We start from the raw sequence: 23,333 nt of genomic DNA on the forward strand, positions 1-23,333 counted from the left end.
CACCTACCCATTCATTCATCTTCCAATCCATCAATCTATCTAGCCACTCATTCATCCATCTCCACACTAACCCATTCATACATACATACATACATACACACATATCATTCAGCTATGGTTATGATGTCTAATGGCATCATTGGAATGGATTATCTTTATGGTTCCTCACAGTCTAAGATGATGTGATGCCATAAAAATTGATAGACAGGTGGATGATCATATGTAAAAAGAAGCTACAATCTCATCAAGCCCTCAAACACCTTATATGCAGTGGGGAAGATCAAAAGATAAATACATCAGTAGCTAGAACAGGAGGGATAAAATTAAAAGAGCCTAAGAGAGGTATAAACAGCAGCATAAGGGTGGAGCTGGTTGAGGCTACAATGGCCTGGTCCACATAAAGAAAGGTAGCCCAACTGTTTTTGAAGAATGTTTCAACCAGTGTTGTGAGTTTGAAGGTCACCAAAATCCAGAATCTACTTCAGCCAATAGGCTACACTATGTTTGAAAATCCTGGCCTGGCGCGGTGACTCACACCTGTAATCCCAGCACTTTGGGAGGCTGAGGCAGGTGGATCACCTAAGGTCAGGAGTTCAAGACTAGCCTGACCAACATGGTGAAACCCCATCTCTACTAAGAATATAAAAATTAGCTGAGTTGGTGGTGGGTGCCTGTAATCCCAGCTACTTGGGAGGCTGAGGCAGGAGAATCACTTGAACCCAGGAAGCGGAGGTTGCAGTGAGCTGAGATCGCACCATTGCACTCCAGGCTGGCGACAGAGCAAGACTCTGTCTCAGAAAAAAAAAAAAAAAAAAAAGAGAGAGAGAGAGAAGAAAGAAAAGAAAATCCTACCCTCTTTTGCATGAGGTATCTGCTTCCAGGTACCTCAGAGGTACCTATTAAAGGCAAGAGTTTCCTGGGAAACGCATCAGTACCTATCTATAAGATAAGCAATCAGACCATCTGTAATTACAGAATCTTATTTTCTGAACCCCAAATCAAGGCATGTGTCAAGCACTCATGCAGACAAAAGGTCTATCTGGAATCTGAGCTGCCTTGAAAATTCTGCCTCACATAAGCTGTGGCTGTAGAAAGGTTGAGCCTGAGAGGTCAGAAATTCTCCCTGGGAACCCTGGGAAATCTGGTTTTCACCTCCATCTCAAAACACTGCTAGACAAGTTCAAGCCAGCAAGAGCATCCAGCAGAGGCCAAAGGGCACCCAAAGAGCAGTAAGAAGACACCAAAAGTCAGATGCGAGCGGGAAGAGGGAAAAGAAAACTGGTAGCATGGCAGGCAATCCTTAAAAAGCAGATGAGAAGTCCCCTCCAGCCCCACCGACAATGAACTTGATTGACTCCCTTCACAAGTATTTTCTGAGCTGGGTTTGTACAGAGAGAATCTGTCAGATCAGCCTGCACCAGCGCCGGGTTCAGGGACGCTGCACTGCTTTCCCTTCCTGCTCTGCATTCTCTGTCCTCAAAGGGGCAGAGTGCCCCTGCCTACAGGAAGCACACACCACACTACGGGGACTTAGTTCCTGCCAAGGTGGACACGTCCATCAGAAAGCATTTGCTGAGATGCAAAGGGGCCCCACAAGTGGTAGAAAAGGGCACCGTGGGTTGGGAAGCCCACTATCCCAGGGTCAGGATTGTACCCAAGGCTGGCTCTGGTCATCTGCATGGGAGATGATCTATCAGTGGAAAACAGTAACAATAATGCCTAATACTTATGGTGTTACATCCGTCATATCATTCAATCTTAGGAACTACCCGATGAAGTCCGTACTATTCTAATACCCATTTTATGGCTGGGAAATTTAAACACAAAAAGGCAAATTAACTTAAGATCACATAGACCCGGAACTGGAACCCAGGCAATCTGTCTGCAGAGCCTGAGGGTTTACCACTAGGCATAATAATGGGTACATGGGAGCACTTGCAATGCACTGGTCCAAAGGCTTTGCATCCACTCACTCATTTAATCCTCACAAGGACTTTCTGAGGTGCGTCCCTAGTATTATCTCCATTTCACCGGTGAGGAAAGCAAGCTACAGAGTAACTCCCTGGCCGGGTGCGGTGGCTCACACCTGTAATCTCAGCACTTTGGGAGGCCAAGGTGGGCAGATCACCTGAGGTCAGGAGTTCAAGACCTGCCTGGCCAACATGGTGAAACCCCATCTCTTCTAAAAATACAAAAATTAGCTGGGCATGGTGGTGTGCACCTGTAATCCCAGCTACTTGGGAGGCTGAGGCAGGAGAATCGCTTGAACCTGGGAAGCAGAGGTTGCAGTGAGCAGAGATTACTGCACTCCAGCCTGGGCACCACAGACTCTGTCTCAAAAAAAAAAAAGAGTAACTCCCTAAGGTCGTGCAGCTTGAGAGGGGCAGAGCCAGGGTTTAATCCTCATATGCTGACTCCGTAGTCCATATTCTGAACCTCTAGGTAAGGGTGCCTCTCGATTGCCACCATGTAGTAATAGTAACAACACATCTACCACTTACCCAGGCCATCAGAAAGTCCCAGACTCTGACTGGTACCTGCATCGTCTCATTTGATCATCACAATAACTTTATATGATAGGCAATTGGGTACAGTAGCTATCCAAGATCTCACACAGCTCCATGTACCCTTTTAAACTGCAGTTCTGGAGGACATATTAATGAGGAGATCATATCATTCCCCCAGACACAACTTCCTATGCAGTCCTACCCTTTCCCTCGATTAAATAACCCATTTCCAGATTTCCCAAGCAAGTAGCAAGGGACCCATTTCTTGTTGTATCCATCATCTCTTTCCCTGGTTCTTGGGGACACTGGTTCACCAGGACCTAGAGGTCAAAGCAAGGTGAAATGCCCAGGCTGATCCGCATCTGTGGGCCGATTCCATGAGGTTCAGACTTCAGGTGGGGCCTGCAGTGGCTCCATGCTCTGCACCCAGTTCTGCTCTGTCTGCTCTCACATGCAAGGCAAGCTTGAGGGGTTTCCAGGGATGCAGGACTTTTAGAAACAGGAAGTCCCAGGCAAACCAGAATGATTTGGTCACCCTAACCCTACCTCTTGGCAAAAATAACTTTCCCTTTTCCACAGCCCCTTCAGCCTTGAAAATCTTTCTCTTCTCCTCTCCTCCCCTCCCTTTGCCTCCCTTCCTCATCTTTTCTCTTTTCCTTTTCTTCTCTAGCTCCCTCCCTTCCCTTTATCACCTCTTCATTCCTTAAGCTGGTCGCTACTGTAACCAAGCACCAAACGAGTCACTGGGGGGTTATAGTAGATAATAAAAACAAATAAAGTCTCTTCCATTATTGGTTCATTTATTTAACAAACGGTATGTGCCCACTCTGTGCCAGTCAGTATTCAAGATCTGGAAACTTGAGAGCTTTATAGTCCTCGTGGGGAAAATAAGCATTCACCACACACACACACACACACACACACACACACACACACACACACACCCCTACACACACAGACACACACACACCTACACACACAGACACACACCACACACACATCCCACACACACATACACACACCCACATACAGACACACACACCCACACACCCACATATACACACACCTACACACACAGACACACGCACATACACCCCCCTACACACAGACACACACCACACACACACACCCCCACAGACACACACACCCACATATACACACACCCCCACATACACCCACACACACACACCCCCACATACACATACACGCACCCACATATACACACACACCTACACAGACACACACACATATACACCCCCCTACACACACACACACACCACACACACACACAGACACACACACCCACATATACACACACCTACACACACAGACACACATACATATACACCCCCTACACACAGACACACACCACACACACCCACACACAGACACACACACCCACATATACACACACACCCACATACACACACACGCCCCCACATATACATACACGCACCCACACACACCCCTACATACACCCACACAGACACACACACCCACCCACATACCCATACACAAACACACACCCACCCACATACACATACAGACACACACTGTCCCCACACACTCACACACCCACACACAGACACACACACCCACCCACATACACATACACACAGACACACACCCACACACAGACACACACACACCCACACAGACACACACCCACATACACATACACCCACAGACACACACACCCACACACAGACACACACACCCACATACACAGACACACACCCACACACACCCACCCACATACACATACAGACACCCACACACAGACACACACAGACACATACCCACACACAGACACACACACACACAGACACACACCCACACAGACACCCACACACACACACACACATATACCCCCCCACACACACACACCCACACACAGACACACCCCCCACATACACATATACACAGACACACACCCACACACACCCACACACAGACACACACACACCCACCCACATACACATACCCACACACAGACACAGACACACACACATCCACCCACATACACACCCACACACAGACACAGACACACACACACACAGAAACACACACCCACACACAGACACACACACCCACCCACACACACACCCCACATACACATACACACAGACACACACCCCCACACACACCTCCACATACACACACACACCCCCACACACACCCACCCACATACACATAGACACACACCCACACACACACCCACACACAGACACACACCCACATACACATACACACCCACACACAGACACACACCCACCCACATACAGATACATAGACACCCACAGACACACACACACCCACCCACATACACATAGACACAGACACATACCCACACATCCACCCGCATACACATAGACACAGACACACACCCACACACACACCCACACACACACCCACATACACATAGACACACACCCACACACAGACACACACACCCACATACACATACACACACACCCACACACACAGACACACACACACCCACACACAGACACACACCCACCCACATACACCCACATACACATACACCCACACACCCACACCCCACACACACACACACATACATACACACAGACACACACACAGACATACACCCACACACACCCACACAGACACACACACCCACACACACACCCACACATACAGACACCCACACACCCACAGACACACCTACACACACATAAAGACACATACACACACCCACACACACATACCCACACATACACCCACACCCACACACACCCACACATACCCACACCCACACCCACACACCTACACATACCCACACACGCCACACACACATACACACACAAATACACACACACACACAAACATACACACACATCCCACTGCAAAATTACAACATGTCAACTGCCAGGGAAGAGAAGCAAAGGCTTCTATGAGAACCTGTCATAAGTGTTTGATCTCATTGGCGGGGCCAGCCAGCTGAAAGCCTCTTTGAGAAGTTGATGCTTGGCTTGAGATCTGGAAGGTGAGTAAGGGGTCCCCTGGCCAAAGGAAGGAAGGAGCATTCTGGACAGAGGGGCTCTGCAAAGGCCCAGTGGTGGAAGGAAGAAGGAACACTCAAAGTAACTGGTGGGATGAAAGTCAAAAGAGGGATAAGGCTGAAGAGCTAGACAGGGCCCAGCCATGCAGGGTCTTGGAGGGACAGTGAAGTTTGCTTTTATCTAGGAGCAATGGCAAACCGCTGAAGAGATTAAGCAAGAGGGTAATGGGTCTAAACGTTTTGAAAAGTGTGTCCTGTCTCATGGGTGAGGCTCTGATGGGCAGGGGCTGGAGTGGAGATGGAAGACGGGCAGAGTGTACATGAGAAGACCCCTCTGGGAGACTATCGTTGCCAGTCAGGTCAGACACAGAGAAGGATTGGATGATGCTGGCGGAGGTGCAGACGTCACTTCCCCTGCTTTCCATTGCTTGGTGGACAATACACTTGATGATGGATCAAGTTCTTGGGTGACCTTGGAAAAGTCATTTAACCACTTTCAGTCTCATTTTCCTCGTTGTAAATGGAATTACTTATACTACATTTCTACCAGCATGACTTGGTGTACCAGCTATGACAGCAGCGGCTGTATGGGAAGGTGTAGCAGACTCCGAAGCTCCCTGCACATGCTCGAGCCTCCCCCAGCTTGGGCCCACAGTATAAATCTCCCGAAACAACAGATCTCTCGGACTGGCCTCTGCCTCCAGTCTCACCCAAATCAATTCCTCTTGATAATAATGCCACTTGGTAATAATCATTTATAATTAAATACAGATCTAAACAAATAATTCCCCTATCGCCTATGTGTCTGTATTTATCTGACCTTCAAGGTCTCCATAATCTGATTCAAGTTTAACTCCTTGCCAATATTTTCGTCACTCACCCCCTTCCTTCTGCTTATGCCTCACTGGGACCTGAACACGTCACGTGTTTCCAGGCCTCCCTGTTTTTGCTCGCTTGCCCCCTCTGCCTGGAATCACCTCCTCCATTCTCTCTAATAGAACAGAAATAATTGCCATTCTCTAAGGCCCGTCTTCTGAGTCAGCTTCCTCATTCTTGCAAGCCAAATGCTTCCGTTCATTCCTCTAGAGGTCCCGTAACATTTTTTACTTCTGCTTTGGCCTTTAATCAATTTTCCATGTGTTCTTTTTCTGATGTATATGAATTTCCCCCAGCTTTATTGCAAACAGGAAAAGAGCAGGACCCCGTCTAGACACTGGTAGTCATATATATTCTCAGTGAGTGTTTATATAATAATTGAGGTTGTGCATTATGGGACTATATTAGATTATCCCTACCAAGTAGATAATGTAGAAACCTGTATTTTTTTTTTTTTTTTTTTGAAGTTCTTCAAAGTCCGTATGTCTATCTTATGGATATAAGACCAAATGGATCAGAAATACCTGGGTAAAATTTGAATTTCTCATTCTCCTCTTAAAATCAAACAATTTAACTAAACTAAGTCAAACTAAAAGGATCTCAGAAATTATGCAGCTTAAGTATCCCCATTTTATGAATAAGATTATATAGTTTCAACTTAAGTCAACCCTCCAGTTAGGACTGTTACAAGCTACAAATATAGTGACCGTCCTGAGCCCCTCTCTTCTACGCTTACCCTGATAAGGCTCAGTCACTAAGGCCCAAGGGACATTTAAGGCATGGCAGGCTGCCAAGGTTCTCATTCAACCCAGCAGATGGGTGGCAACACCTCACTTCTCCCATTTGCTCCTCCAGGAAGAAGACTGGGCAAGCACTCTTTCAACTTTTAGAGACTTGGATTTTTTTTCTTCTTTGCCCAAATTAGTCGTTTTAAGAACAGAGGAAAGAAAGCAACTTGTCACTTCTGTCACACACACAGGCCCAGCTAAGATGTGCAGAAGGGTGCTCTCCTAATACCCGAGTCCCCTTGCTGTTCTCCTGGGTCTTATCTTCATCCTACTCAGCTTCTTGTGGCCCCAATATTATATCCCAGAGTCATCCTCCTTTCCCTTAAAACTCTGGCCCAAATTGGGCGAACAAGCCCTTCTCTTCTTTCCTGAAAGCAGAGCTGAGACAGCCAGACATCGCAGCATAGGGCAGTTATGAAGAGTAACCAGAGAATTGGAACCAAAAAGGCAAACAGCATCGCAACGGCCACATTTCCAAGGAGGAGCTTCTGATACAGAGAGAAATATAGACTCACCTCAGAGGCCGGGGCCACCTCCCAGGGACCTGGGGTCCCAGTAGCTTGTCTCCAGTTCTGTCATCGGTGCTCAGCTTCCATTAGTGCTGTGCCTGCACCTATGAAGTGAGATCACACACTCCTGCCAAGCTCATGGGATCCCTGTGAAAACCAAGGAAAACATACCCATGAGACACAACTGAGACACCTATAAATCTGATCAAATATAAGACGTTTCTTTCCTTTTGTTGGTTTGGGGGTTTGTTTTCCTCCTTGATCTATCACCCTTGGACACAATTCATCATATGGCTCAGAGGAAATACCTATCAGAACCCCAGCAGACACCTGCCAGAAAAGAGAGAACTTAATAATGGTTTAAAAAAGAGGATGGCGGACTGGGCACGGTGGCCTGCGCCTATAATCCCAGCATTTTGGGAGCCCGAGGCGGGCAGATCACCTGAGGTCTGCAGTTTGAGACCAGCCTGGCCAACATGGTGAAACCCTGTCTCTACTAAAAATACAAAAACTAGCCAGGCGTGGTGGCAGACACCTGTAATCCCAGCTACTTGGGAGGCTGAGGCAGGAGAATCACTTGAACTCAGGAGGCAGAGGTTGCAGTGAGCTGAGATCATGCCGTTGCACTCCAGCCTGGGCAAAAAGAGCAAAACTTCTCTCCAAAATAAATAAGTAAATAAAATTAAATTAAATTAAAAAGAGGCTGGCACAGAACCAGGGCTCCCTTCGACTGCACTTGCCACCCTCCGATGAAGGCAAACAACTTACTGCACTCCAAATCTCAATTTAGAAAAGGCCTACATTGGCCAGGCACAGTGGCTCACACCTGTAATCCTAGTACTTTGGGAGGCCAAGGCAGGAGGATCACTTTAGGTCAGAAGTTCGAGACCAGGCTGGCCAAAATGGTGAAACCCCATCTCTACTAAAAATATTTTAAAAAGCTGGGCACAGTGGTGCATGCCTGTAGTCCCAGCTCCTCTGGAGGCTGAGGCAGGAGGATCGCTTGAACCCGGCTGGGGGGTGGAGGTTGCAGTGAGCCAAGACACACCACTGCACTCTAGCCTGGGCAACAGAGAGAGACTCTGTCTCAAAAAAAAAAAAAGGAAAAGAAAAGGCCCATATCCACTTGTCAGGCTTACCTGCTAGCAACAGGTGGCAGCTTCCAGCCTCCTTCTCCCTAACTTGAGGGACTGAAGTGAGTGGTAGGGTGGTGGCCTGGCTGAGGAGGTCTTTTAGTGACCCCCAGAAGGTCTGTTCCTCAGTGGGCTCACCTGAAGGGCCTTATCCCCTCTACTGGTCTATGCCTGCTGTAGCCACCCCACCTGGGTGACTTTGTCAACTCCAGATGCAAATGTATGGGTATCTGCAATGGGATTCCTCTGCTCTTAACCCTCCTAGCACGTGGACCTAGAAGGGCCCAGAATACAGTAGGAGCTCAATAAACATTCGTTGGCTCTTTGCATTAATGAATGTGAGTTTCAAACGTCAGAGGCCAAGATTTTACTTGGTTTGTATCTGTTCTGTATTTAACAGGTATTCAGGAAAAAGTTCATCAGGCAATGTCTTCATTAAATCATAATAGTTTACCATTTAAAGTATCTACTGTGTGCCATGTGCTTCACAGACGTTCTGGAAATAACCATGAAACAATCACGAGATGTTCTTGTCCCCATATCACAGCTGATGAAACTGAAGCACAGGAGGTTCGGTAATGATGCCAGGTTACTTGATTATTTAATGGGGCTGGAACTTTACCTCCAGATTAACTCCAAAGACCAGCACCATCAATGTAACCAGCTGTCATTCTACTTACCTGTCCTTCCCCACCCACCAACACCATTCCAAAAAAGGATTTAGGACAACTCACTGAACGACGAGTCCTCAGGATCTCTCTCTAGAAAAATCTAGAGAAATGTTCTTTTTAGAAACATTTCCAATTTTTTTGTTCAACTTTTATATTAGTCTCAGGGGGTACATGTGCATGTTTGTTACTTGGGTAAGTTGTGTGTTGCTGAGGTTTGGTGTACAAATGATCCCATCACCCAGGTATAGGATCCAATAGGCAGTTTTTCAACCCTTGCCCCCTCCCGGCCTTCCCGCTCTAGTAGTTCCTCATGTCTGTTACTCCCATCTTTATATCCATCTGTACTCAACATTTAGCTCCCACTTACAAGTGAGAACGTGTGGTATTTGGTTTTAAGTTCCTGCATTAATTCTCTTAGGATAATTTGAATATCAGAAATTATCAGACTTTATCCAGAGCCACATTGGGGAAATAAAGTCATCAAAGAATGAAGTAAATCCAGTTTGATCAAACAGCAGAGCAATGATTAAAATCACCTTGGGATGTCTATTATTAACGCAGTTCTAAGGCAATTCTGGAAGAAAAATCCCATTGAGTGTTGAATGATCACATCCTTAAAACAGGTCCCTCTCATAGATTCTCAAATAGATGTATTTGAGGAGCAAAATACTCTCTTGTTTTTATAAACTCTGGGGGTGTTTATTTAAAAAATAAAATCATGCTACTTATTTATTACCAAATCAAGGTACTTTTTACCTTCTAATACATAAGAAGCTTTTGTAGAAAACAAGTTGATGTATTTAGAATGTATTATTTCTATCTTTGGGGAAAAAGGGGCTGTTAATATCCAAGAAGGCAGACTTGAATGAGACGCTGGTCAAACGCGTTCCTCAAAGTCAGACTTTCTTCTGAAAGGCGCAAAGTTTCCCTCTCCTTTCAGGCTTGTAGAAATGCCAGCTTCCACATTGGTGGAAAGCTTGGGGGACTGGATGAGGTTTATTGTTGTGTTTGTTTGTTTCTTTGTTTGTTTGTGAAAAGGAGATTACATCAGAAAGGGCCTAAAAATAAAGGCCAAGTCTCCATCAACAGGGCGGCCACCCACCTGCACACGCCCAGGGGCCTGCATGCCTCTGAAGCCTCATTCAGGTCTGTGGCAGAGTATCTTCATTCTGGCTGCTGTTGGAATCATCAGAAGAGCTTTCAAAACTCCCAGAGTCCAATCCTCAACCCAATGCAATGACATCAGGAACTCTGGGGAGGACCCAGATGTGATTTTTTTTTAAATTCCCTGGGCAATTCCCATGTGTAACCCAGGTTAAGACCACAGCCACTTCAATTGTCCCCTGAAGCCCAGGTTGTACAAGGATGTCGAACCATCAAAACTCAACAGCAGTGCTTGCTTTAGCAGCACATATACTAAAACTGAAATGATACAAAGAAGAGTCACATGGCCCCTGCTCAAGGATGACATGCAAATTCGTGAAGTCCATATTTTTAAATTTCGTGCCGTGCATTAAGAAAAATAATAATAAAAAAAAAAAGACAAAAAAAAAATAAGCGCAACTCCCCTTGGCCGGGCGCGGTGGCTCACGCCTGTAATCCCAGCTCTCAGGGAGGCAGAGGCGGGAGGATAGCTTGAGCCCAGGAGTTCGAGACCTGCCTGGGTAATATAGCGAGACCCCGTTCTCCACAAAAAGGAAAAAAAAAAAAAAAAGACAAAAGAAAAATAATAAAAACAGGCCGGGCACAGTGGCTCACACCTGTAATTCCAGCACTTTGGGAGGCCGAGGTGGGTGGATTACTTCAGGTCGGGAGTTTGAGACCAGCCTGACCAACATGATGAAACTCCATCTCTACTAAAAAATACAAAATTAGCCCAGTGTGGTGTTGCATGCCTGTAATCCCAACTACTTGGGAGGTTGAAGCAGGAAGGCAGGAGATTCACTTGAACCCAGGAGGAGGAGGTTGCAGTGAGCAACCTCCTGGCACCATTGTACTCCAGCCTGGGCAACAAGGGTGAAACTCCATGAAAGAAAAGAGAAGAGAAGAGAAGAGAAGAGAAGAGAAGAGAAGAGAGGAAAGAAGGGAAAGAGAGAGAGAGAGAGAAAGAGAAAGAAAGAAGGAAGGAAGGAAGGAAGGAAGGAAGGAAGGAAGGAAGGAAGGAAGGAAGGAAGGAAGGAAATACAAACAACTCCACAGCAGTCAGCATCACATAGCCTGAGAGGTGGCATCCTTGGCTCTGCCCCCAAGCATATGAATCCTGCCTCCATTATAATTCTAGTTATGAGACCATAGACATCCACAGAGTGCTGAATATTTCTATGCCTCCATTTCCTCATCTGTAAAATGGAGATACAGTCCTCTCTTTGGGAGTCGTTGTAAAAATTAAATAAGGTGATATATAGAAGGCACTTAGCATCTGGCTGGAACATAATGATAGACTGGTAGTCATTATTTCCGGAATCTCAGTATTCCATCCTGAGTTAAGAGGTGAAGAGTGAACAGTGCTTGGTGGCCTGGGAGGAGTTACGTATAATTTCTCTTTTCTCTTGCTTGCCACCAATCACCTTTGCCTCAGAGTTTGGGTGGGGCACAAGACAACTTGTAAACCTCAGCCTAGTTACAGAGCGGCCTTTAAAGATTGTCCCCCAAGGTAAGGGGCAGTGTCTCTGGGTGGTGGAGGAGTAGCTGCCCTTGGGGGATGTGTCTGGGTTCCTAGACATTTTAGGAATGATCAGTTTCCTAGGGGAGGGCATCTGACGATGGATCCAGGGGTTTCCGAGACCTGAGGGGCTATGAGGAAGGGGAGGACCCTTCTGTCTTCTTGACCTTCTGTGTGCAGAGTCACTACGAGTTCAGTTAGGCACCGTGAGCAACAGGAAGAACAGATGCTCTGGCCCAGCTTCCTCTTTTCTGAGAAGCGGAGAGTCTGAATCATAGAAGACGTGCAGTGATTCAGATTTTGAGATAAGAAAGGACACATCAAAACAGTAATCTTCAGTTTTCCCACAAGCAGCTTCTCTTTGAACACATATTTTACCTGCAACTACTAGCTAACAAATCATAGGCCACTGTGAAGCTTGTTTTATTGGCAAAGGATCAATTCAGCATGTCTGACATATGCCAGGCTCTGGGCATGTAATATCTCATCACGGTAGGCTGAGGCTCATGGACTAGAAATAAACTGCCCAAGGTCACTCAGTTGGTAAATGCTAGATTCCAGAGACCAGAGTTTTCCGGGGCTCTCCACCTTGAGCACATATCAGAATCCTCTGCGGTCTTGTTGAAACAGATTGCTGGCCCCACCTCCAGAGTGACTGATTCACCATGTCTGGGGTGCTGCCTGAGAATCTGCATTCTTTTTTTTTTTTTTTTTTTTTTTTTTTGAAACAGAGTTTCCCTCTGTCACCCAGGCTGGAATGCAGTGGCGCACGACCTCGGCTCACTGCAAGCTCCGCCTTCCGGGTTCACACCATTCTCCTGCCTCAGCCTCCCCAGTAGCTGGGGCTATAGGCGCCCACCACCTCGCCCGGCTAATTTTTTGTATTTTCAGTAGAGACGGGGTTTCACCGTGTTAGCCAGGATGGTCTCGATCTCCTGACCTCGTGATACACCCACCTCGGCCTCCCAAAGTGCTGGGATTACAGGCGCGAGCCACCGCACCCAGCCTGAGAATCTGCATTCTTAACAAGTTCCCAGGTGATGCTGATGCTACCGATCTGAGGACCACAGTTTGAGAACACCTGCATCATAGCAGCAGCATCAATTACTATGACTCAGCCATTAAGAAAAAGGGAGGGGAAGTCCTTAAAAATACCTCTTGAAGAGGTGGTTAAGTTTCCCCCACTCGCCCTCCCTATCCAACACTCACACACACACTGCTGACACCATCATTTGTTGCACATATGTATTCTTCAGAGATAGCAGAGGCTTCCTGCTTTATTGAGATCCAGTCACACCCTGAATAATGACTGAGATCAGCAGACTGAGATTTCACCAGCCTCCATGAGAGCCTTTTCTTGGGCCAGGTAAGGAAAAGCCCAAGAGAGAGAGAGAACAAACTGGCCACACAATGCAACCGGTGCACTCTCAGCCTCTTTAGGAGACCTTGGCAACCAGGGAAGCTTGATTGCAATTTGTGGCTATCAACACAGGCTGGGCCTCTGGTGACCTCAGACAGCCTTTTTGGTGATGTTTGTCTGGTTTCCTAGCAACCTGAACATTAAGGAACAGAGGTGTAAACAAACCTGCTGGCTGCCCCCTGGCCAGGTATCGGGAAGAATTTCTGCAGCAGTGGAAGGGTCTCAGCTGGCAGCTCAAATAAGCTCTGCGATCCCACCCACAGGGTGTAAATAAAACCACATTCCTGTATGCCTCCATGACAATTAAAGCCACGCAAAAGCACAACTGCAAAGGATATGGTGTAACTGTGAACCGCTGGCAGAAACCTTAGCTCAGTATGTAATAATCTGAAATAAAACCTGTATTTTAAAGCTGATGGCTTTGAGAAATATATGTCATGCCATTTTTAGAAGTCACTCTTGTGACGTCATTACCATTTGCCCAATAGCATGAAACAGACTAAAGCGGCAGCAAATGCTGTCCCAGTGAGATGTCTCGTCCTGAGAGACGATGTTGGAAGGGTGGATGTTTGGAAAGGAAGTGACAGTGTGAGCTTAAGAAGCAGCCAAGCATTCAAGCCCCAGCTCTGCCATTTATCAGATGAGTGACCTAATCCTAATACCCCTTAGGTAGTAGGTGTATTAGGGAATTAAGCATATCATCTAATTCCCACGGCCTGACCAGTAGCAGATAAGATACCCTAAATCTGTCCAGTTATCTCATGGCTACCCACCACATCCAAGCCATCATCTCTAGTCTGGATCATTGCAATAACCTGCTAACTAGTTTCCTTGCTTCCATAGTACCCACTCAACAGTCTGTTCTCCACCTAGTAGCCAAAGATCTTTTTTCTTCCATTGTGATAAAATACAAATAGTGAAAAATGTACCATCTTAACCATTTTAAGTGTACAGTTCAGTAATGGTAAGTATATTCATTTTATTGTGCAACCAATCTCAGAATTTTTTTTTTTTTTTTTTTTTTTAAGACAGAGTCTCACTCTGTCACCCAGGCTGGAGTACAGTGGCATGATCTCAGCTCACTGCAACCTCCACCTCATGGGTTCAAGCAATTCTCTCGCCTCAGCCTCCCCAGTAGCTGGTACTACAGGCGCGCACCACCATGCCCGGCTAATTTTTGTATTTTTAGTACAGTTGGGGTTTCACTATGTTGGCCAGGCTGGTCTCGAGCTCCTTACCTCATGGTCTGCCCGCCTCAGCCTCCCAAAGTGCTGGGATTACAAGCGTGAGCCACTATGCCTGGCCAGAACTTTTTCGTCTTATAAAACTGAAACTCTGTACCCATCCAGCAACTCCTCATTTCTCCCTTCCCCCAGCCACTAGCAACTACTATTCTATTTTCTGTTTCTATAAAGTTGAGTACTCTAGGAACCTCATGTAAGTGTATTGATACAGTGTTTGTCCCTATATCACGTAGCATAATGTACTCATCCATGTTGTAGAATGTGTCAGAATTTCCTTCCTTTTTAAGGCTGAATAGCTGCCCATAGTGTGTATATCACATTCTGTTTATTCTTTCTTCCAGTGGTTTCCACCTTTTGGCTATTGTGAGTAATGCCACTGTGAATATGGGCGGACAAATCTCTCTCTGAGACCTCGCTTTCAATGCTTTTGGATATATCCCCAGAGATGATATTGCTGGATCATAAGTAAATTCTATTTTAAAATTTTTGAGGAACTGCCATACTGTTTGTCTTCCTTTTTTTTTTTTTTTTTTTTTTTTTTCCTTTTTTCTTTTCTTTGAGATGGAGTTTCGCTCTTGCGCCCAGGCTGGGAGTACAGTGACGTGATCTTGGCTCGCTGCAACCTCCGCCCCCAGGGTCAAGCAATTCTCCTGTCTCAGCCTCCCGAGTAGCTGGAATTATAGGCACCCACCACCAGGCCTGGCTAATTTTTGTATTTTTAGTAGAGACGAGCTTTGTCCTTGTTGGCCAAGCTGGTCCCGAACTCCTGACTTCAGGTGATCCACCTGCCTTAGCCTCCCAAAGTGCTGGGATTACCGGTGTGAGCCACCGTGCCCGCTGTGCCATTTTACATCCCCACCAACAGTGCAGAGTGAACTTTTAAAGAAAGACTTCAGCACTGTTGACATTTTGGGCTCAATACGTGTTTGTTGTTTAGTAGCATCACTGTCCTCTACCCACTGGATTCCAGTGGCAACTTCCCCCTTCCTAATTGTGACTGCCAAAAATGTCTCCAGGCATTGCCAAATGTTCCCTGGGGGCAAAGTCACCCCTGGTTGAGAATCACTAAATTTAATCATAGCTCTCCCCAGCTTAAGCCTCCCATTGCCCTGAGGATAATATACAAACCTTCTCATAGCTGACAAACTGCTCGAAACTTCTTTTTTTTTTTTTTTTGGAGGTGGAGTCTCACTCTGCCACCCAGGCTGGAGTGCAGTGGCATGATCTCGGCTCACTGCAAGCTCCGCCTCCCGGGTTCACACCATTCTCCTGCCTCAGCCTCCCGAGTAGCTGGGACCACAGGCGCCCACCACCACGCCCGGCTAATTTTTTGTATTTTTAGTAGAGACGGGGTTTCACCGCGTTAGCCCAGATGGTCTCAATCTCCTGACCTCATGATCCGCCTGCTGTGGCCTCCCAAAGTGCTGGGATTACAGGCGTGAGCCATACGCCTGGCCCCTCGAAACTTCTTAGACCTCATCTCCTTCCACCTCCCAGGCACTCACTAGGTATTGGCCACAGTGACCATCTTTAATCCCTCAGATAAAACAAACAAGCTTATTCCTACCTCAGGGCCTTTGCACTTGCTGTTCCCATCACCTACACCCCACTCCCGGGTTTCTGCCTGGCCAGCAACTCCTTACCATTCACACCTCAATTCATGTGTCACCTCGTCAGGGAGGCATTCTGTGATCACCCAATCCCAGCAGCCACTCTCCTAACTAAGTGTCTTGATGTTAAAGACTTTAAGAAATACATAAGTCATAGGATTTTTTTAAGAAGACAATGTTGTGGTCATTTTCATCAATGTCTTTATCATCATCTATGATGTTCATTCTTTGACTCTTTTTTGTTCTGTTTTTTTAGAGATGGGGTCTCACCATGTTGCCCAGGCTGGAGTGCAGTGGCTGTTCGCAGGCATGATCACAGCTCATTACAGCCCTAACTCCAGAACTCAATCCTCCAACTCGCTCCTCCCACCTCAGCCTCCTGAGTAGCTGGGACTACAGGCACATGCCACTGTACCCAGCCATGTTCATATTTTTATGATTTATGGAATAAAAATATAACTTATTGCCCAAATTAGGACATTTTGGGAATGAAAGGGCATGCTAAGAATAGTTAACAGGTAGGGTTAATAATCCCAGGAAAACCACCTACTGTCACTAATTATCCATCTCCAGGCTAGGACGTGGCTCCTGGAGAGCAGGGAGTGGGTCTGTTTTGTTCATCACGTATCCCCAGCACCTACAATGGTATCTGACATGCAGTAGAGCTCAGTAAATATTGATGAAAAGATGGTAAAACTTTCTGACCTCAATTACTTCAACTATAAAAATGGGTGTGATAACGATGCCAACCTAGAAACTATTGTGAGGACTAAATGATTCTCACAAATGTGCCAGCTGAGCCTCAACAGAGCACTTATTTCCTTCTGTGCTACTGCCATGGAGAAGTAAAGAGCTGGGCTGGTCACAGTGGCTCGCACCTGTAATCCCAGAACTTCGGGAGGCCAAGGTGGGCAGATCAGTTGAGTCCAGGAGTTTGAGACCATCCTGGGCTACATGGCGAGAATCGGTCTCCACAAAAAATTAATCAGGCATTGTGGCACATGCCTGTAGTCCCAGCTACAGGGAGGCTGAGGTGGGAGGATCACTTGAGCTCAGGAGGTCGAGGGTACAGTGAGCCATGATCACACCACTGCGCTCCAGCCTGGGTGAGAAAGCAAGATCTTGTCAAAAAAAAAAAAAAAGAGGAAAACTTAACCTGGAAGTGGAATTCCAGAACTGGATGTGGTGGTGTAGTCCAGATTCACTATCCCAGCCCAACATGAGACTCACCTGGGTGTGTTTCTAAAAATACCAGTGCCCAGGCTCACTCTCGGCCAAGAGAAATGGCAGCTCTGGAGGTGAGGCTCGGGCAGGCTGATGGTTTTTAAAGTTTCCTGGGAGATTCAGACACACAAGGAGGGCTGAGGCCCCTGGATTAGGTTAAATCTACAAATTCATGGAAGAGGAATCAGGCCCAGAAAGGGGGCCTGCCCACAGTCACACACTCCGCATGGCAGAATCTGCACTGGATCCCAGGTCTCCTGGCTCCTAGTGAGTCCACTAGATGCCACTCTATCAGACGCCTTCTCCCACTGGTGTAATTTTTCAGCCTTGGAAAGATCCTGAGGACATTCTATGGGAGGACCCAGGCTTGCTGAGGAGCCCCAGTCTTCATCTGCAGGAGCAATGAGCCAAGTTCAAAGCCAGGTTAAGCATCTTGTTGAATGACCCTGATCATCGCGCCCCTCCCAGCTCTCAGCATGGGGGCTGTGGTAGACAGTCTCCATCTGCCCGTGCAGACCCAGCCTCTAGATTCCCTCTGCACCCTCTCCACCTCCTCCATGCCCAAGGAGGCTGGCCGCTGAGCTCTGTGCTATCCATGCTCCTCTGCCTTCTAATTCAGTTCAGCCAGTGAGTGAGAGGAGAGTGGAAATAATGCTGGATTCTGGGAGGACGACCTAGTCAGGTGACTCTAACACTCCAGCTGACTATTTCACACAGTCAGTACATAGTAAATATCCTTCCTGTCTGAATCATGACAAGACCAAGGTAAAATCTGTCCAATGCTTGCAGGAGGAAATGGAAATTAGCCTATACTTATAGCACAGCACTGACACAGAAGAATCATTTAGTAAAACATAACAACAAAAATAAAAATCAGCTTTGTTCTCTGTTCCCTTTGTTGTTCTTGTGAATTATATTTTTCTTCTCTGGTACAGGGCCACCTTCATTTTCCTTTTTCTAATTTTGTTTACTTTAAAAAACCATTTGGAGGCCGGGTGCAGTGGTTCACACCTATAATCCCAGCATTTTGGGAGGCCAAGGCAGATGGATCACCTGAGTCCAGGAGTTCAAGACCAGCCTGGCCAACGTGATGAAACCCTGTCTCTACTAAAAATACAAAAATTAGTCTGGTATGGTGGCATATGCCTGTAACTCCAGCAATTCAGGAGGCTGAGGCAGGAGAATCGCTTGAACCCAGGAGGCAGAGGTTGCAGTGAGCCAAGATTTGGCCACTGTATTCCAGCCTGGGGGATGAAGTGAAACTCCATCTCAGAAAACAAACAAACAAACAAACACCATTCGGGGCTTTTTGACAATTTCTTGAGAGGCTTTCAAAGGGCTCCTGTAATTAGAGTAATGCTTTTCCCACTGTTTGGAAAGTGATTTTCCAGGGACGATGTACTAGAGCTGGACCCAAAGGAAGACACATGTGATCCCAGCTCCCTAAGCTTACTCAACAACCTGGGTCAGCAATGGCCCCTCCTCAGAAGTGCTTGGGGCCACCCCAGAAAGACTGGGACTTGCTGACCTGCCATCTGCTACAGAAACTTGGACACTTGGAAACTTGTCCAAGAACACACGGAAGTTGTGCATTGACCCCAGAGGAGCCCAGCCTATTCACTTCCTACTCCGCTAACTGCCATGACCCCAGTAAGTTCTTCCTTCCAGGTCAAACTGGGAGACAAGTCGCTGAATCTCTTCAGACCTCAGTTTCTCGTGTGTAAAGTTGGAATTGGGATCATGTTTAAGCTGAGGACCAGTGGTAAATAGTCAACTCTGACTAGGGTTTCTGATCCTGAGGAAGAGAGGGGCCTTGTGAGGACTGGCAGTAATGAATGCTGAAGTCATGGCAAATAGTAGGTGACTGATAAATAGTAGTTACTATTACTTCCTAAGGTTTTGAGAGTGTTGAATATCATAATGTGTAAACATAACCAGTGGATGCTAGAAACATAGTAGATGTTCCATAAATGATACAATATATTCGAAAGCAGGTCTAAGAATATCTGTGAAGAAAGCTTATAAGTAGCATACCCTGCCTGCATTTGACCTGGATTATTCTAACTCTTCTGTTGCCCTTGGACAGTATCCTCTGGGGTCCCCTGTGGTCCCCAACAGACATAGGGTATGAGTGATGACAAGACCCATCATGAAAGTTAAATTTTTCATTAACGATAGAAAATGTGAAACGATAGACACTTTGCAAACCTTATTTTGAATTCTGAATTCGTTGCAAGTTGGAGTGCAAATGTGGAAGCAAAGATTTGTAGCCTTGATTTGTGAATTGTTACAGTCTTCCTATTGTTTTCCATAGGAGATGTTGTTTTCTGGAGCATTGGAGCCCTGGTGCAGCAGGCAAGGGGCTGGGGCTTTCTCCCAGCCCTTCCCTTAGGTATCTGTGTGACTTTGGGGCTCTAGTTTCTCACCTGTCGCCCAAGGGGAGTTGAGCTAGACAGTAAGTGTGTGACTTTCCATTTCCCTAAAACTCTGACATGCTGGGGGAGGAAGGCATGCTACTACTGACAGTGAAGTCCCTGAAGAGGTGAAGTGGGATGGACGTTAAGTCCACCCCAGAGCCAGGGAAGGTCCCCCCAATTAAGAATCCTGGAAAACTGGGGGCGAGGAGGGGAATGGTAGTAGGGTGGGGTGTGAGGAAGGTATGGGGTCGTGGTAGCAGCAGTCGGCTCTCAGGGAGTGACCAACTGGGGCACAGGCTCAAGACAGAATTCAAAAATATAAGCAGAGCAGGACAATAGGTTTAGTCATGTGGACATCCTTGGCCACCTTGATAAGCACTCTTCAGTAAAAGCCTGACTGAAAGGGGTTCAAATGAGACTAGAAAGAGAAGAATTAGAGATAGTTAAACACATTTGGGAGGACTTTTGCTGTAGATCTAGAAAATCATTATTTGGAGTAAAAGAGATCTCTATAAACACTTAGAACAGGGATTGTCATGTTGTAAGTGCTGACACATGTCAGCCACTCCTGATTATCTATGTCCCCATTTGATCCTCATCACATTCCTGAGAGGCCCAGAGGTCAAGGTTTATCAGAGTTTGACCTGAGAAAACTGAGGCAGATTAATACAATGACTTACTCAAGGTCTTGCCCCTAGCCCATTGGATTATCCATTCAGGCCACACATGTCTGCTGACTGCCTGCTCTGGACTGAGATAAACAGACCAGGAAAGAGTAGAGTTGGAGCTAGGTCTCCTGGTCAGAAGATCAGTTATTTCCCTAATATACTAGGTGAAAGTGCTTAGCATGTTTCAACTGATTTTTGCTATTAAATATGTGAGTTACAAATCATCAAGGCAACGCAATTCCTTGAGTCTTCAAAGAGTCATCAGTCTCATTACTAGATACATTTATTTGATCTTCATTTTTAAAAATACGTAAAATAGCACCTCCTACCAGAGGCCAGAAACTACCCTTCATGTTATGTTTCTGAGCTTCTCTGAAGTGGAAATCAACAGTCCTAAGGATGGAGCTTTCCTCTCATAGAGGGTCACCAGCATTTCCAGACTATGATTTTGGGCTCTAGAAAGCCACCATAGTTGGCCTCTTGGCAGACTCTAAAGAAAGAGGTTAATTACTAATCAGTCTTGGGTTTTTTTAGACACATGAAAAGCCATCCTTTGGGAACAGGGCTGAAATTCTCAGTTCCTCAGCCCTCCCTCACTGTCAAAGAGGCAGAATATAATCAATTGCCTGGTATTTAAAAGATTAAACATCCGAGTGCAATGCATCTCCTTGAACTTTATTACCAATGTTCTCTTTCTCAACCTCTTGAGTAATCCAATTTTTCTGGACAAGGAAATTGAATATAGAATCAGAGAAGAGGCACCAATTAATCTCCCTCCCACCAACACTACCACCCAGTGCTGTCTAGAGGCAGAGATACACTTAAACTCTTTCAAATACAATCCTTCCTTAGGGAGTTTAGGGAGCTGTATAGCTCCCTACACAGCTTCCTTGGGATCCGTATCCACCAGAGTCCCTTCTCTAACATGGAAGTGAACAGCCAGAGGGAAGGATGGGCTTCCTGGCTACTAGCTAAGCTGAGATTTCAACCCCAGCACTGCTTTCCAAGCCTTTCTGCCGATACCACAGCCCAGTGGTTACATGCACAGGCCGTGGAGTGAGCCAGGCGAGATCCAATTCCTGGAGCCGACACCTACTTTCAGTTTGCCTTTGGGTCCTGGATTTCAATTGAGATCCACCCGAAAGGGTTATACAGATTGAAGAAGGCAATGTGTGCTGTATAAACTTCTAGCACAGTTCTAGCACTTAATAAATCAATGTAATAATCATTCATTACTACTGTTGCTTTTACACACATGAGAAGAACCAGAGAGAAGCAGGAAGATTACAACAAACTCAGTTTAAACATTTATCGCTGGCTAAACATATCACCTCAATTTAACTCTCTACGCCACTAAAGATGGTGCATACTGTATTCGGATATTACCACGTATGTGGCCTCTGGAACTGGTGCTGCCTTAGAATCACAGCCCTCTGGGACCAGCAGCCTTGCAGTTTCAATATGGACCCTGTGTTTTTCCTCCTCCCTTAGTGCACAAGCTTCCTTTCCCCTACTATACTTCTGGTGGTCTATGTTACAGGCTGAATTATATCTCCCCAAATTCATATGCTGAAGCCCTAACCCCCAGTACCTCGCCCTGAAAGATGTGATTAAGTTAAAATGAGGCCATTAGGGTGGGCCCTAATTCCATTTCACTGGTGTCCTTATAAGAAAAGAAAATTTGGGCACAGAGAGATACCAGGGAGGCATGTGCCCAGAGATCATGAGAGGACACAGGGAGACGCCGAGGGGAGAGGCCTCAGGAGATAGCAAACCTGCCAACACCTTGACTTTGGTTTTCCAGTCTCCAGAACTATAAGAAAATTAAGTTCTGTTGTTTAAGCCACCCGGTCTGTGATATTCCATCATGGCAGCCCCCATGACTAAGACAGTCTATTTATTTTTCCCAACATCCAGACTCATCTATGACATCAACTCACGAGTTGAGATAAACGATGCTGACTCATTTTATGGTGGCTTTAGAGATTCCATTACCAGACAGCTACATTCAAGGGGCCACTCAACAGTGGCAGGGAGGGAAGAGCTACACCTCTGGAGAGGACCCTTTCCTTCTGGTCCATTATTTTCCCTGAAAAGACTCCTGACCCCTAAAGGTAAGACAGGAGCACTTTCTGCTTATTCGCATCCAGGCTTCTTCCCATGGCCAGGAGCCTTCCACACCTTCATTTCCAGTCACTTCATAGGAACTTGCCTCTCATAAAGAGGCACCAAGCCTCCCACAAAAGGAATTCACAGTTTCCAGTCCCGGTTCCCACACTGAGTAACGTGTTTCACATCAGAGGCACTGTGGCGGGCTCCACAATGTAGCTGTAATCTTCACATCCAAACTCCTCATCATCAGCCTCCTGGGTGTGCACAGGTCCCCCATATCCCACACATTGCACTGAGCAACCCTAGGGGTAGGGGACAAGGGCACGGAACACAATGTGAAGAGCACACACTAGGGCTGTGCAGTGCACAATCTGCACAGCTGTACGAAGCGGCCCTGGCAGAAAGCACATCTTGTACAATTCATTACCCTCCCGGCCTCATGCTGAGCAACTAAAATGCCCTTTATA

The 23,333-nt window shown here is 46.4% G+C and overlaps 1 non-coding gene across 1 annotated transcript; it reads left to right on the forward strand.

Moving 5' to 3' along the window:
• The first annotated feature begins 10,901 nt into the window (after positions 1 to 10,901).
• LOC123575338 (U6 spliceosomal RNA) lies at positions 10,902 to 11,005 on the forward strand. The gene has a single exon (XR_006700637.1). It is a non-coding gene; the product is annotated as a U6 spliceosomal RNA (small nuclear RNA).
• The last annotated feature ends 12,328 nt before the right edge of the window (positions 11,006 to 23,333 follow it).

This window comes from Macaca fascicularis, chromosome 8, assembly GCF_037993035.2.
Source record: "Macaca fascicularis isolate 582-1 chromosome 8, T2T-MFA8v1.1".
Classification (NCBI taxonomy): domain Eukaryota; kingdom Metazoa; phylum Chordata; class Mammalia; order Primates; family Cercopithecidae; genus Macaca; species Macaca fascicularis.